The sequence below is a fragment of the Lycium barbarum genome, chromosome 12 (genome assembly GCF_019175385.1).
Source record: "Lycium barbarum isolate Lr01 chromosome 12, ASM1917538v2, whole genome shotgun sequence".
Classification (NCBI taxonomy): Eukaryota; Viridiplantae; Streptophyta; class Magnoliopsida; order Solanales; family Solanaceae; genus Lycium; species Lycium barbarum.
This window is the reverse complement of record NC_083348.1, coordinates 94,189,111-94,204,602: the sequence shown is the minus strand read 5'-3', so window position 1 is coordinate 94,204,602 and position 15,492 is coordinate 94,189,111. Positions and strand designations below refer to the sequence as shown.

Here is a 15,492-nt window from a genome sequence, read left to right as displayed (position 1 = left end):
AAATCGGAACCGGTGGCAGGTTTCGATTTTTAAACCGAAAACCGGCCGGTTTGATAACCGGTTACCGGTCCTGTCCGGTTCAAACCGGTTAATAGGTTTAGGTTGATATATGATGTCCTTTTGAGTAAAGAATGGTACATTTAAAGAACAATTGTAGACACGTAATTTTGACCCTCCCCGTGTGTTTCACCTTATAGTGTTTAAATATTTATTTTAATTTTAATTTTTGACGTGTCGACTTTATTCTATTTTTATTTAGTAGGCTTATTTGCGAAAATAAAAAAAAAAGAACAAAAATACTTGTTTTTAGAGTATAAGTTTTGTGTTTTAAAGAAAGAAAAATTACAAAAATATACTTTATAGGTTTTAATTTTGTTTAGCCAGTCATTTATTTTATGATTTATTTTATTTTTTATTTTTCAGTTATCTAAAAATAGTTATTAAATATTTTTTATTTTTACATTAAAAAATGAACAAATAGAATTGTACCACCTCACCACAAAATGACAAAGTTTGATAACAAACCTTATCACAAAAAGGAGGGGGTTCACGTGAATTGAGGGAATATATTGTTGAGGGTGGGGCCCACACAATGAAAAAAAAAATGGGAAAAAGAAAAGCAAGGAAAAAGGGAATGATATATACACAGATAGGAGGGGGGAATCATTTTAGAGGGGAGGAATAGAAAAGGAATACATATAGAATATAGAGAGAGAAAGCAACGGACAAGGGGAAAAAAAGAAAAAATCCCATCATCTTCTTCATTTATTTTCCATACCAAAACCCACCATTAAACTACTAGCCTACCACCACCGCCACCCCAATCGGAAAAAACCCCGTCACCACCCCCTGTCTATCTAAAACTAAAAAAAAAGGTCACCAATCACGGTCGATATTCTATCGGGTTGAAAGGTTCAGCGAGTTTGTTCGAGGTTTCCGTCAAAGCTCCGGTCGGAGGATCCTTGTTTCGTCAAGTTCAGTTATTGTCATGCCAGTTGATGTGTCCATTTTTGAGATTCATTAATCAAGAAAAGCTTTTACTTTGAGGTCCATTTTCTCACCTCCCTTATTTCATTCTATGAGTTTATATACACTAGTGTGAAGCCATGAATTTCTTATATGTGATAATATGAAGTTGTCCATTTTTTGAATATGGTATCAAGTGAGTTTGTGTTCCATCTAAATGTTTTGGATCGGTGGTTTACAATTTAGAAGAATTATTTTCTCTCTCATAATATAGGATCCGATGATTTTATAGGGAGTTAATGAATTTTTGTAAGATTGAACATTCATCACAATTTGTTTTTCCTTAAAATCGTGTAAGTTGGAATTAATTAAACAAATCAACTGGTCAGTTGCTAAACTACTGTAATTTAAAGCTCTATTAGAGGTTCATTCCGGTTCTTTGCTGTCTTCAATTTGATTCCACAATCTAACAAATTTGGTAAAATTTTAGCTTGATGTTTAAGCTCGATTCTTATGGTTGAAATGAATTACAGTAGTTGTTATTGAATGATGAGTGGACTTGTATTGATGTAGAGCTTTAAGGTGTTGCTGTAAAAAATAGAAAAATGCGTCGAAAACATTTGAAAAAGTTAAATCATTTTGACAAATCTAAAAGAAGAGGTGGGTCACAGTGGTAAACCGATTTCGAAGTTATATTGTTTAGGAGTATTAATGTCATTCCGTGATTTTGTTTAAATGGGCTGCTGGTTCACAGTTAACTTTGGGCCTAGCCAAAATGTTCGAGGCCCAATTAAATATTAAGTGGTGAGATAAGCAGGACGAGATGCGAGTTATTTCAAATCTCATTGTTAAGCGTAAAAGAAAAGAGCGGAAAAAACCAATCATGAGGGAGCGAGATGGGTTGCGAACACGTTTCAAAACCCGTTGTCATAAGAGTGAAAATTTAACCGAATAATACTTTTAAGTCTTGGATTTTAGAGACAAATAATTGCCTTTAACGCTAGACGAGCTTTAGGCACGTTTTAAGACGTTTGTTTCGATGAAGAATGCGGTTACGCATCTTATTTCGAGACATTTTTTAATAACTCAAGGATGCGGTTACGCACCTTGGCTAAATTCGTTTTAATAATTAATCTTGCTTCGAGTAAGAATGCAGTTATGCATCTTATTTTGAGACGCTTAAAAGATCCGGAATGCGGTTACGCATCCGAGTTAAAACCAATAAATGTTCAACAATAAAAGCACGAGCAAATCAAGGCTTGGGAACATAATTTATCCAAAATAGTTTAAGCTAAGTATAAGTTGATAAAGCGACCGTGCTAGAACCACGGGACTCGGGGAATGCCTAACACCTTCTCCCCGGTCAACAGAATTCCTTACCCGGTCTTCTGTTTTCGCGGACCATAATAAAAGAGTCATTTCCTTTTGATTAGGGATTATAAGGTGGCTTGGAACACCAAAACTCAATTCCAAGTGGCGACTCTGTAAAATAACTAATCCCTACTCACAACCGTCACTTCAATTGGAAAAACCCTTTAATAATAAAAACTTGCGCGTTTATAGTGCGGGGGCGCAAAAAAGGGGTGTGACAACAATTACTCCAATTAACACATATCTAATCTTAACAATTAAGCATGTGTCTTGACCAATTTGGAGGTTGGCGAAGGAATTGGGACAGACATGCCTGGGCTTACTATAGGAAAGGATTAAATGTAATTCCTTTATCTTAATCAAAGATCTTGGATCTAATTTTGGCAATGAAATATTTAGATATATGCTAATCTTGACTATTAGAACAACTGAAACAAAAAAGACACTCATATAGTTTTCTCCTATATCCTAATCAATTTATTCTTAGTAAAATTGCAATTGGCTTTTACTAAAAATGAATGCCATATTAACATAATCAAATTTACTCACATCCAATAATTAAATCAAATTAAAAAATATATAATGTGTTACATTATTCTTACATAATTTAATACTATAATCTATAAAAAGTTGATCTTTAATTACTTAATGTTGATTCCAAGAATTATATTTAATAAATGAATTTTTTTTTCTTAGAAGGAGCTTATTCCTAGGCAAGCAGATTTAGCTAAAAATTAAATTAATTTATTTCCTTCTCTTTTCCCATTACTACTGACCACCTTCAAGAATTGTGGCACATATAATCCTATGATTCGGCTTGTTTGTCCCAAACCTGGTCGACTAAATTGCAATTCCCAAAGGGTTATGAAACTTCCCTTCAGGTGATTAGTCTTTCTTTTTGTTAATATTTTTCATAGACTATTAAACCTTTAACATTCTGTATTTAATTTGGGGTTCTTTAATGAACAACAATCAAGTTGAGGAAGCTGGAGCAGAAGTATATTTGGATCTCATTCTCAAAGAGGTATTTCTTTATATTTCTGGCCTCAGCAAATTGCATTTCAAAACTCTTTGTTTGTTGCCTTAGTCTCGTTTCATTAATAGGGATGATCACACATACTTACTGCTCCCCAAAAAAGGAAAGATTTTCATATTATTGCGTCAATGATAAGTTCACATAATTTTCAGGGTTTGAATATACCTTGTTGTATAAAATTTGAATTAGCCATTTCCACGTAAGAGGGGAAATGTAAATGAAATGAGAGTTTTGGAACCTCGAGGGATATAGTTGCAGTTATAAGTAATTGTCAACGTGGAATTCAACATTTTCATCTACCAAAGGTTGTTGATTTCAAGCTAGATGCAATCTTACACGCGTGAAAACAGTATAAAACATTAGAACTCTCAATGATGAAGCTTCTATTTAACTTTGAGTGGCATATATATGTATGGATTACGAGGTAAGGTCATGAATCTAGTCTCTAGTAGATCGCTGAAGTGTTGCAAACTGCATACCCGTGGTTTCTGCCAAGTAACTTCGATGCTTAAGTAAATGCATACAAGTTATAAACACTCACAGGTGTCATTTTTCTTTCAAATGATGAGAGTTTAACCATTAGTGCATAAATCCGTTTTTCTTAAAATAAGGGTCAGTGTATAAAATTGACAGTCTAAGTTGATTAGTTTGCACTGTCTCGAAGTAATGCTCGGATCTAGGGTAAACATGTATAAGTCGTGGAGTGGAGTAAATCTGGGTAAATCATAAGTAAATCGAAATATGGGAGTTGTCTCGAAGTACCCCTTGTGTCCTCAATAGCCATTCAATAAATTAGTGCTCATTACCTTTTGTTTTTATTTGGTAAATCAACTAATCAAGGCTTTTCATTTCATAGTTAACTAGGTGCCTCGTCCGGAACAATATCACGGGCAACACCAGAAACAGTCGGGTAGCAGTTAGAAAAACTTCCGGAAGATCATTCCGGGAATGTTTGCTAGCAACAATTACATTAGGAGCATTTAGGTTACAAAAAGATCTAGCATATGTAGTTCCTTCCATGTCTGCCCAAAAACTTGCAGCTGCATACATAGGTGGAACTACCCGTCAAATGCGAATCCAGGATTTCAGGAGGATGAGTTCACCTTAGAATTATTATATTTTTAAAAAGATGCAAAAGTGCATTCAGTAGGGTTCAATCCCACAACCTTAGGGGATTAAATCCCATTACTTAACCAGTGCTCCACTCAGTCTATTTTGATTATATGTTTCTTCAGTTAAAATAGATATATTTGAAGGATTATATACACAATATACTGAGTTTAGTCGGGTGATCATGGGTTCACGTGAACCATTTTTTACACATGGATTCGCCCCTGCTACCAGTATCATTCTTTCTCCAAAAAGCTTCCTCCTCGGTCCTTCTCTTGCCAGTGCATCAGCGACTGAGTTTTGCTCCATGTAGTAGTGTCCTACTGTTGGATTCCCCAGCCTCTCTATCAAGCATCTGCATTCAAGAATCAAATGAGTATAAGCGTCATGGCCATGCTCCAGAATATTTAGTACCTCAGTCGAATTGCATTCCACTTCTGGGTGAAAGAATCCTTGCTTATGGGCTAGCTTCATTCCCTGCATTAAAGTTGTTAATTCTGCATGAATAATAGAAGAATTTGGCAGTCCTTTGGTAAGGCCTATAATCCAGTTTCCACTGTTGGTTCTAATGACTCCCCCAATCCCTTTTATGCCCGTTTTTTCATGAAAGGTTCCATCAGTGTTAAGTTTATAGAAACCTCTTTTAGGGGGGTTCCATTTGACATTGATAGTGACTTTGTTGCTAGGTAAAATAGGAAGCAAGTTATATTCTAGGGCACATTAATAGTGGTGGTGTAACTAATAGGGTTGTGGAGGTGATTACATTGGTTTTTATTTCTATTGATTCATATGTTCCAGAGGTAGAAGGGGATGAAGTCAATCCATTTCAAGCAATTATTATAGTACTTGTTTTTATGATGTCCCATGTGGCTTGCCAGCTACTGGGGAAAAACTGATCATGATGCTTCTAGAGTCCATAGAGGCTTTAGCACATACTTCATTCCAGAAGGAGGAAGCAATGTGGCATTCAAAGAAGATGTGCTTCATGGATTCATTTTGAGTATTACAATGGTGGCAGGTATTAGGAATAGGTATTCCTACAGAGGAAATGAAGCTGTTGGTTAGGAGTCTGGCATGGTTAAAGGTCCACATAAAGAATTTCAACTTGTTTGGGACATTGAGTTTCCAGTCTCAATTGAATTCTTTTGTATTTGCCTGCTGGGTGGTTCTGGTAGAGGAGTCAATGATGTTGTAGGAAGATTCGATAGTGAACTTACCACTACTATGGAGGTTCCAAGCAATGGTGTCCTCCTTGCCAGAGTTAGCAGGGATGAAGATGTTCTGAATGGCCTCAGTGATGTTATTGGGGAGTTCAAAAGGGATGAGGTGAAGGTTCCATCTGTTGTCGTGATAGACATCAATAATTTTTAGATTTTCCATACCTAGGGGAATGAGGCCAAGGATGCAACTTCTAATGGTTCCTCTGTTAGGGATCCAATTAATGTGTCAAAAGTTATTGCTCTTACCATTGTGGATGACATTAGTGATACCTTTGTTGCAAGTTCTCCATCCTTGGAGAATGGCTTTCCAAGGTTTGGAGTGAATTGTTTTAGGATTTAGGTCCATTCCATAGCGATTAGCAATAAGGATTGAAGCCCAGTTGGAGGTAGGGTTCTTTAGTAATCTCTAAGCAAGGCTGGCCAGTAGGGCCTTGTTTTTAGATTCAGCTTTTTGGATTTCCAAGCCCCTTTTACTTTTTGGTAAGGTAATGGTGTCTCACCCTTCTAGATGCATCTTCTCATTCTCAGAGGTGGTGCCCCAGATGAAGTTCCTTTAGGCTCTATTGATGTGCTTTGTGATAGTGCTTGAGAGAGTGACGTACTGTATGACATGATTTAGGATGCTGCTGAGGGTAGTTGTAACAAAGGTGGTTCTTCCTGCCAGATTCATGAATTTAGTCTTCCACCCAGCCATTCTGTTATTTAGGTTATCAGTGATGTATTGAAAGTTAGAATTAGTGGGCTTGTTATGGAATATGGGGAATCCCAATCCAAAGCTGTCACTCTTCCTGACACCTAACATTGTGGAGATGTTTCTTTTGGATTCCGATGAGATCTTTGAGGAGAAGACAACCTTAGACTTTGAGAAGTTAATCTTTTGTTCGAACCTGGTACTGAAGGTGGCAAGTATGTCCATAATGGTATTAACATTCCTATTGTTTTCTTGGGCGAACGGGGTAAGTTCATCAGCAAAGAACAGGTGTGAGATCTTAGGGCCTCCTCTACTTATTGAGATGGGGGACCAATTCCTTTGAGTGACTTTTTGTTCAATGTTTCTGGAAAGAAGTTTCATACACATGATGAAGATATAGGGTGACCTGGGGTCCTCCTGTTTGATTCCTCTAGTGGGCAAGAAGGGTGGTGTCCTCCCTCCACTCACCAGGATAGAGATGGAACTGGTGCTGAGGCAAGACATGATGATATTAGAGAGGTTTGGGGAAAGTAAAAAAAAAAGCATTTATTTTATAAAGGACCATTCTAATCTATCAAAAGCTTTCTCCGGTCAATTTTGAGGATCATGCTGGAATTTCTACCTTTTATGGGCTTGAAGTGGGAAATGTATTCTTGTACAATTATGGCATTATCAAAGGCTCTCCTATTGTACAAGAAACTAGCTTGACTGGGCCCAATAGTGTTGAGGAGATGAGGTTTGATTCTATTTACTATTATCTTAGTGATGAAGCTGCACATAGTGTTACAAAGCCCAGGCCTGAAGTTTTTTAGGATTGAGGCATCAGGGGTCTTGGGAATGAGACAAAGAAGGGTAGAGTTAACTTCAGGGTCCATCTTTCCAGAGGAGAAAACTTTATGACAAAAAGAAGTGACTTAGCTCTTTACAAGTTCCCAATACCTTTGATAAAAAAGGGGATGGAGTCTATCAGACCCAGCTGCTTTTTTGGGCTCAAAGGAAAAAAAGGCTTTTTTTTATTCCACTGTCTCTAAGTGGAGAGGAGAGACTAGATACAACAACTTGGCTTAAAATGTTGCCTCTAGGGTTTTCCTGGTCAGTGACCCTAGGGGAGGAGCTGAGCTCAGACTTATAGAGATTTAAGTAGAAAGAGAGGATTTGCAGTTTAATATCTAGCTGATTATGGATCCACTATCCTGCATCATTTCTTAGGGCCATGATCTTATTCATTCTTCTTTTGTTAAGGGTGGTGAGGTGGAAGAAACTAGTGTTGGCATCTCCCTCAGCTAGCTAATTAATCCTAGATTTAAGGGCCCAAAATTCTATTTTTAACCTGAGGATTTCACTGAATTCTTTGGTCAAGGTCACCTCTAGATCTACCAAGAAATTGCGCAGATGATAGTTGGGGGAACTCTGGATGCCATTGATTCTGGCAAGGATTTTTTTTTCCTAGCAAAAATGTTTTCAAAGGTATGCTTATTCCAAGTGATGACATCTTGTTGAAACGATTTAGTGGCTGTGCAAAGGGGGTTTCTTGGCCAAAAATTATTCCTCACAATGATGTTCAGCTCGGGGTGGTTACTCCACATAGTTTCAAACCTGAAGGGTCTATCATTAGTCCTCTGATTGTTGTTGGCTAAGGAGACTAGTAGGGGGCAATAATCAGAGTGCACTCTAGGACTCTAGGTAGGTGAGTAACAATGGCTTCAGGAAAGTCAGCAATCCAGGAATTATTAGCAAGGCACCTGTCAATTCTCTCAAGGATCAGATCTGTCTATTAGTTTAGTGTTTGTTGATCCGGTGAACCTACTACCTTTATATCCTAGATCTATCAGATTATAATTGGTAAGACAGTCCCAAAATAGATTAGCTCTTCTCCTACTGATGGGGTTAACCCCAAAATTTTCAGAAGCTCTTAAAACTTTATTAAAATCCCCACCTACCAACCACTTACAGTGATTCGTATTGCTTATTCTAATGAGATCGTCCTGAAGAGACTGTTTAAGGGCAAAGTCATTACTAGCATAAATCGCAGAAAATAGCCATTTACAAGGGGGTTGCATACCTGGACCATCACATGTATCCCTTGAAGATTAGTGGTTATGTCTTCAAGACGAAGAATTTCTTCCCTGTACATGATGACAATCTTGCTGTAGCTCAACTTTGTTGATTGGACTTCTTCCATACATTGGTCCTTGTTCGATGGTTCCGCGGGGAGGGGGGGGGGGGGGGGGTGGTTCTGTCCTTTCTACAATCTACACTTATCCTGCTGTTTTTTTTTCCCGAACCATTGCTTCAAATGTTGCTTCTGTTACATAATGGAAGTATAAAGAGATTTAACTTATTTCAAGGACGGTGTAATGAATTACACTAATGGTTTAACTTTCTTTTACACTGTTAGTGTATTTGCTTAAACTCTAAATATAAAATCCTCTTTCTGAAATTGATCATCTATATGTGGTTTAACAGGATGGTATAGTAATGCGATCAGCATCCCTATTATCATCATCCCCCTCTTTTTGTTTAATGGGTCATAGCCGAGCGATGAATCCATTGATTCATAATGTGTACTTTGCAAATTATCGAAAGCAATTAACCTGTTTATCATCATCATCATCATCAAGTCAATCGACTTCAGCTTCACGTTCTCCATCATCGAGTTGTAAAGGAAGGTCATGTGCAAAGGGCAAGACATATACTTGGGCAAACTAAAGCACCAGCTAGAGTTGAAGGCTTTGATTGCCAAAACTCTCGTCTAGTTGCTACAATTTGAACTTCAACAGTTGAACATTCAATAGGGAAATTCGACTATAAAACATGTTCAATAAAGAAGAAATTTTGACTAGAAAAAACAAAGAGAAGATGGAAATTTTGGGCATTAATTAGCAATAGAGGAAAGTTTTCAATTTTATATTTATTATGCAAGTATCTCTTATCTTAAGCAATTATTTATGTAAAGGGATTGATGGTTCATCAATTTTGTTTATTGCCTTCTGTAAATGCACTCAAGTGGTTCTTCACAAATTTTGAGAATTTGAAAATATGTAATAATATTGTACAGAGTGGAATATGTTTCCTTTTTGTATGTGGATGCTTTAGTTAAGTTTCATTTACCAATGAGTATATAGCTTTCTCGTCGTGCTTTAGGTTCCTTTTTCCCCAAATCAATGAAGAAGGGAGACACTTTCGGTTCCTTCCGGCCAAATCAAGGGAGACTTAAGTTAATTCTTTCAAAAAAAAATCAAAAGATAAGCGCTAATGCGGGGGACTGAATCGGAAAAAGAAATGGCTCTGGCAAAAAATTGGGGTTACTAATGCATTTCCACGTGATCAACCTTCCTTGAATGAATTTGCTTTCATAAACTTTCCTTGAATTTAGTTTCATGTTTCATTTTGAAAGCTCATCTACTTGTTGCTGAAGGTTCCAACAACCTCGATTGTACCGTTAATTTCTACAACACAAAACAATGGATCAAGTAATCAACAGATACATAATTGGCATTAACACCCCACCCTATCTTGATTCTCCTTATATTTCAGTGAAGAAAAATAAAAATAAAAACTGACGCCATGCCAACTACAGAACCACCAAACTGAACTACGTACTAGAGTTCATTCTCAAATACAAACAAACTATATCTCTTGTAAAGTTCTGAAACAAACTGACACATACATAGATTCTAGAATCTACTGACACAAGTGTAATACATGCATAAATTTAGCTCTAAAACTAGCAAACCACCAAAAAGAAAAAGAAGAAGGAAGCTTTCGCATTAGAAATTTCATAAAGGTGCCAAAAAAGTGGTCGGTGATTTTTTGGAGATTTCTACCTTTTCTCCGGTTGGGGTTACAGGTTTAAATGCTATGGGCTATCCTCCTTTCCGGTATATGACCTCTTTCTATCCTTTTTGGGAAAAAAAAAGTGAATTCTTTTTCTTCTTCTAACATTTAACAATTTAAACTACCCAATATATTTAGAATTTAACTTATATACACTGATAATATTGTACATATGTTTGGGTTAGCTTGCTCGTACCTTGACTAATTTTACCGGGCATTTGCTATCGGGTAACCGATGTGTCCGCCAAAACTTGGACAGACGAGAAGAAACACCTACTCCCTTCGTCCCAAAACAGTTGCCACATTTCACTTCTTGAGAGTCAATTCGACTAATTCTCATAGCTAAATTAGATTTAATTAAAATTTAGATATTCAAAAACTATACGAAAAGTATTATATGTCGCAGTTTTTCTCAAATCAATGTGGTGAAAATTACATCTCAAAATGTTAGTCAAATTCATGCATTTAGACTCTTAAGAAGCGATACGTGACAAATAGGAGTATTCCTTTACTTCTATTGGAAAATGAACCTTAGACCTCATTGTTCAGCCTACTTCATTAAGCACAAGGCCATGCTCTGGATACTACCATTAGTATTATTTTAATCCGTCATAATGGATAATTTATCTTATTTACCAGGTTACTAGCTAATCCCACGTTAATTCTACTGTAGTTATCTTAAATGTTTACGCATTATCATAGAAGTTAAACTCAACTAATCTTATCTAAACTACCTTTACTTTTTAGTACTGAATTTTAGACAACCCTCAATTGAATTTAATGCATAATGCTTGATTCTTTTAACGGACAAGAGGTAGTTCGGTAGCTGCCTCTTTGTTCCAGTTTAATTATTGTGTTCTATCTGCTAGACATCTAAACTCGCCACTTATTAATACATGTAATCAGATTAGTGTCCGGGACAAAACTCCAGATTTACTTCTCTTTAATCTCCCTTTTTAATTTGTCTGAGAAAAAAACAAACATCACCTTAATTGCGTGTGTGATTATGTGATGACTCATGCATGCAGGCATATAATCCAAAAACGATAACGTTGCTCCCCTCACTATATATACACTCTCTCCCTCACTCTATCGAAGCACAAAAAAACTTCTCTTCTTCTTCTTCTTTTGATCTTTAATTTCTTTGTTTTCTTGTCCCTTCTTTTTCCGTTATGGGGTCTCTTAAACAGGGTGATGATGTGAAAATAGCGGTGAAAAATGACGAGGAAGTGAAAAGGTCGAAAAATGTTGGAGAATTTGAAGAAATTCCGTTAGATGTGAAGGATTACGAGGAGCTGGGGCTGATAATAGAACTAGGCAAAGATGACTTCAATTTGGAGAAAACTAGCGTTAATTTTGATGCTATGTTTTCCGACTTTTTTCCTGAAGAAGAGAGGGAAATGAATTATGAGAAGGCGGAATTTATTTTTTCAGAGCCCACATCTGAACAATTTAGGGAATTGGAGAAATGGATGGAGATACCTCCACCAGAAGAGAAATTTGTGGCGGGACCATTATTTTCAGGTGCTAATGATAACTGGGATCATGAGATTATGGAGTGGCTTTGGTCCCCATACAGTTATGAAGAGTACCTGCGCTTTTATTATCAAAGATAATTAATGATCATAATTTCCCCACTTTGGAATTAAACTGCTACTAAGAGCAGATTGTTGTGTGTTGTAATGAGTGTGTGTGTGTGTTTTTTTTTCCTTGTCTTAGCTTTTTTCTTTGTGTGTTATGTACTAAAAGTCTATGTAAGTGTGTATATATACACTAGAGAATATATCCGTGCTTCGCACGGCTATGAAAATACGCTACATGTATAAGCTATAAACAAACTTCATTTTGATTCCTCATTCAGTAGCTCGACCTCGACTAAATCTAATTCGCGGCGGCGTAAAATACATTAAAGAGGAAAACATTCTCTACCAGAATTTTTTCCCGTTCTAGTATTTGAACCAGAAATCTCTAGCACCAAACAACCCTTATTTACTAAATTCATCTCAAATTGTCCTTCGCTTAAATATATTATAGAACAATCAAGACCAACGATAAAAAGTTTAAAACTCATATAATTTCTGTCGGACCTTCTTTTGGCAATAACTACAATATTTTAATAGAAAGATTGAGATCTTATAAAATAAAACTATGAAGTAGATACACAGAAGAAATATGTAGAGAGATATCAGATTATCTTACTTCTGCTCTTTCAACATTGCATCTGTGCATCCTATTTATAGAGAAACAGGAAATGAGATATTTTGAGATATTTTGGGATATTTTGGATATCCACTATTTGAGATATTTTTGACACTCCCCCTTGGATATCCATTAATAGATGATGTGTCTCGTTAAAACCTTATTAGGAAAAACCCTGTGGGAAAAAGTCCTAATGAAAGAAAAAGAGTGCGCATATCTAATAATACGCTTTGAGAGTTGCCTCATTAAAAACCTTACCAAGAAAACCCAATGGGACAAAACTTGGTTAAGGGAAAAAGAGTACAACACGTATTTCACTCCCCCTGACGAAGACCAAGATTCAGATGTCGGAGTCTTCGCATTCCAATCTTGAATATCATCTTCTCAAGAGTTGAAGTTGGCAAAGATTTAGTGAACAAATCTGCAGGTTTGTCACTTGAACGGATTTGTTGCACATCAATATCACCATTCTTCTGGAGATCATGTGTGAAAAAAAACTTTGGTGAAATGTGCTTTGTTCTATCTCCTTTTATGAAACCTCCTTTTAATTGAGCTATGCATGCAGCATTATCTTCATATAATACTGTTAGTATTTTTGTATCACACTTCAAGCCACATCTTTCTCTGATGAAATGTATCACTGATCTCAACCACACACATTCTCTACTTGCTTCATGAATAGCGATTATCTCAGCATGATTTGAAGAAGTAGCAACAATGGGCTGCTTGGTCGATCGCCATGATATAGCAGTACCTCCGCATGTAAACAGATAGCCCGTTTGAGATCGAGCTTTATGTGGATCAGATAAATAACCTGCATCTGCATAACCAACAAGATCTGTACTACCTTTGTTAGTATAAAACAGACCCATATCGCTAGTTCCCTTCAGATATCGCAATATATGCTTAATCCCGTTCCAATGCCTCCGTGTAGGAGAAGAGCTATATCTTGCTAGCAAATTAACAGAAAATGCTATGTCAGGTCTTGTAGCATTAGCAAGATACATAAGTGCACCTATTGCGCTAAGATATGGTACATCAGGACCAAGTAGCTCTTCGTTTTCTTCCTGAGGTCGGAACGGATCTTTGCTCACTTCAAGTGAGCAAACAATCATAGGAGTACTTAAAGGATGCGAATTGTCCATGTAAAACCGATTTAAAACTTTCTCAGTATAGGCAGATTGATGGATAAAGATTCCTTTTGCGAAATGTTCAATTTGCAGACCAAGACTGAGTTTTGTCTTTCCGAGATCTTTCATCTCAAATTCTTTCTTCAAATATTCAATCGCCTTTTGGAGCTCTTCTGGAGTTCCAATGAGGTTTATGTCATCAACATAAACAGCAAGTATTATGAACCCTGATTTTGTTTTCTTAATAAAAACACATGGACAAATGGCATCATTTATATATCCTTCATTTATCAAGTACTCACTTATGCGATTATACCACATACGCCCTGATTGTTTTAAACCATATAATGATCTTTGTAATCTGATTGAATACATTTCCCGAGATTTTAAACCAAATGCTTCAGGCATTTTATATCCTTCAGGAATTTTCATATAAATTTCATCAAGTAAGCCACATAGGCCATGACAGCATCCATCAGTATAAATAATGTGACATCTTCTGTTGTTTGGACTGCTGGCCCAATAAACATTACGTCTACCAAGATGCATCATTTTACTTGGTAATTATTCTACGTCAACATGCTTTAAGAGACGTAGAAATCAAATCCTTACAACCTTATACAATATTGCGCGCTATATTGTATATTGTCGAGAAGATATCATGTTGTATCGGTTCGCAATTCGACATAACTTACTGAGATCTTATCACTTCATTATTTTCAGGTACCTGAACCTCCCATAAGGTTTATGAAGTGTTATGTCGTAGCTCTTCAAGAGCACATTGCCTCCTTATTATGATCATTTGTTCCTCCTTTTTTCAAGGATTATTATATTTGGAACCGATTGGTCTACCATGCTCCATGCACGTTGTAGACTTTGTCCTTCAGGGACATTAAGAGCATATTTTGCAGATGAAATATGAAATAGTTGGGTCAGGAGGCATCCAATGCCAAACCAACTTAGATATAAACCAGCATTATCAAGATGATTGTCTTGATTACATATTCTGAAAATTGTGCTTCCAACTCAATTATTTTGAGCAAGCAACTTTATAAATGTCAAACTGCCAGTTGCCAATAAACATACATGTGACCGTCTCATAGATGCATCTATTTAAGACATCACATTGCAGGTGAAGGGGCCCACACTCACCTTTTATATTTTTCAGAATTTTGGGGATTCAGTCCCAACATTAGCTGGTGTAATCAACTTATCATGAGAACAAGCAACACAAACAAATTCTTGAAGAATCTTCTAGTTCTTCAATATGTTTTTAATACTCAATTAGCACATCAGATTTAAATCAGGACGATCAAAATGGTCTTGTCAACTGATAAAATTATCTGTACCTGTAAACTTCAAGTTTACTATGACGAGTGCTATTTCTTTTAATAAACTTCTGGTTTGCTGTTGCATGAAATTTTATGTCAAAACTTCTGGTTTATTGTGACATGCGATCTCATTATGCTCGGGTAACGCTTTTACACACGCGACCCTACCCGTAATAAGTTGGAGATATTCAATCTTCCAATCATCTGTAGTCTCAATATGATGACCATTTTTCTCGCTAGTAAACTTCAGGTTTACTATAATTTATTTTCCGATCGAAATAATTATGATCTGAGATGAATGGTACTATCATATATAAGCTCTTCGAGAGACATTAATTTGTTCACCATAATCATATATTATTTGGACACTGCTAGTGTCATGATACTTGTAAATAAATAATTAGCTCTTCTGGAGCCTTTGATCATTAATTTCTATTACCAAAAATTGTATTAATATTTCCCCTTTTTCTACGCAAGTAAGAAAAGTATTTCTCATCTTTGAATATAGCATGCGTTATTCCACTATCAATTACACAAATATCTTCATGATTGGTCATTGATCCAAATAATATTTGAGGATTTTCCATATATTCTTCAAAAC

The 15,492-nt window shown here is 36.3% G+C and overlaps 1 long non-coding RNA gene across 2 annotated transcripts; it reads left to right on the top strand.

Moving 5' to 3' along the window:
• The first annotated feature begins 172 nt into the window (after positions 1 to 172).
• Positions 173 to 9,478, top strand: LOC132622157 (uncharacterized). Of its 2 annotated transcripts, none has more exons than XR_009575831.1 (2): positions 173 to 3,361; positions 8,861 to 9,478. It is a non-coding gene; the product is annotated as an uncharacterized LOC132622157 (long non-coding RNA). The 2 variants fall into 2 exon arrangements; XR_009575832.1 differs by having other exon boundaries at positions 4,230 to 9,478.
• The last annotated feature ends 6,014 nt before the right edge of the window (positions 9,479 to 15,492 follow it).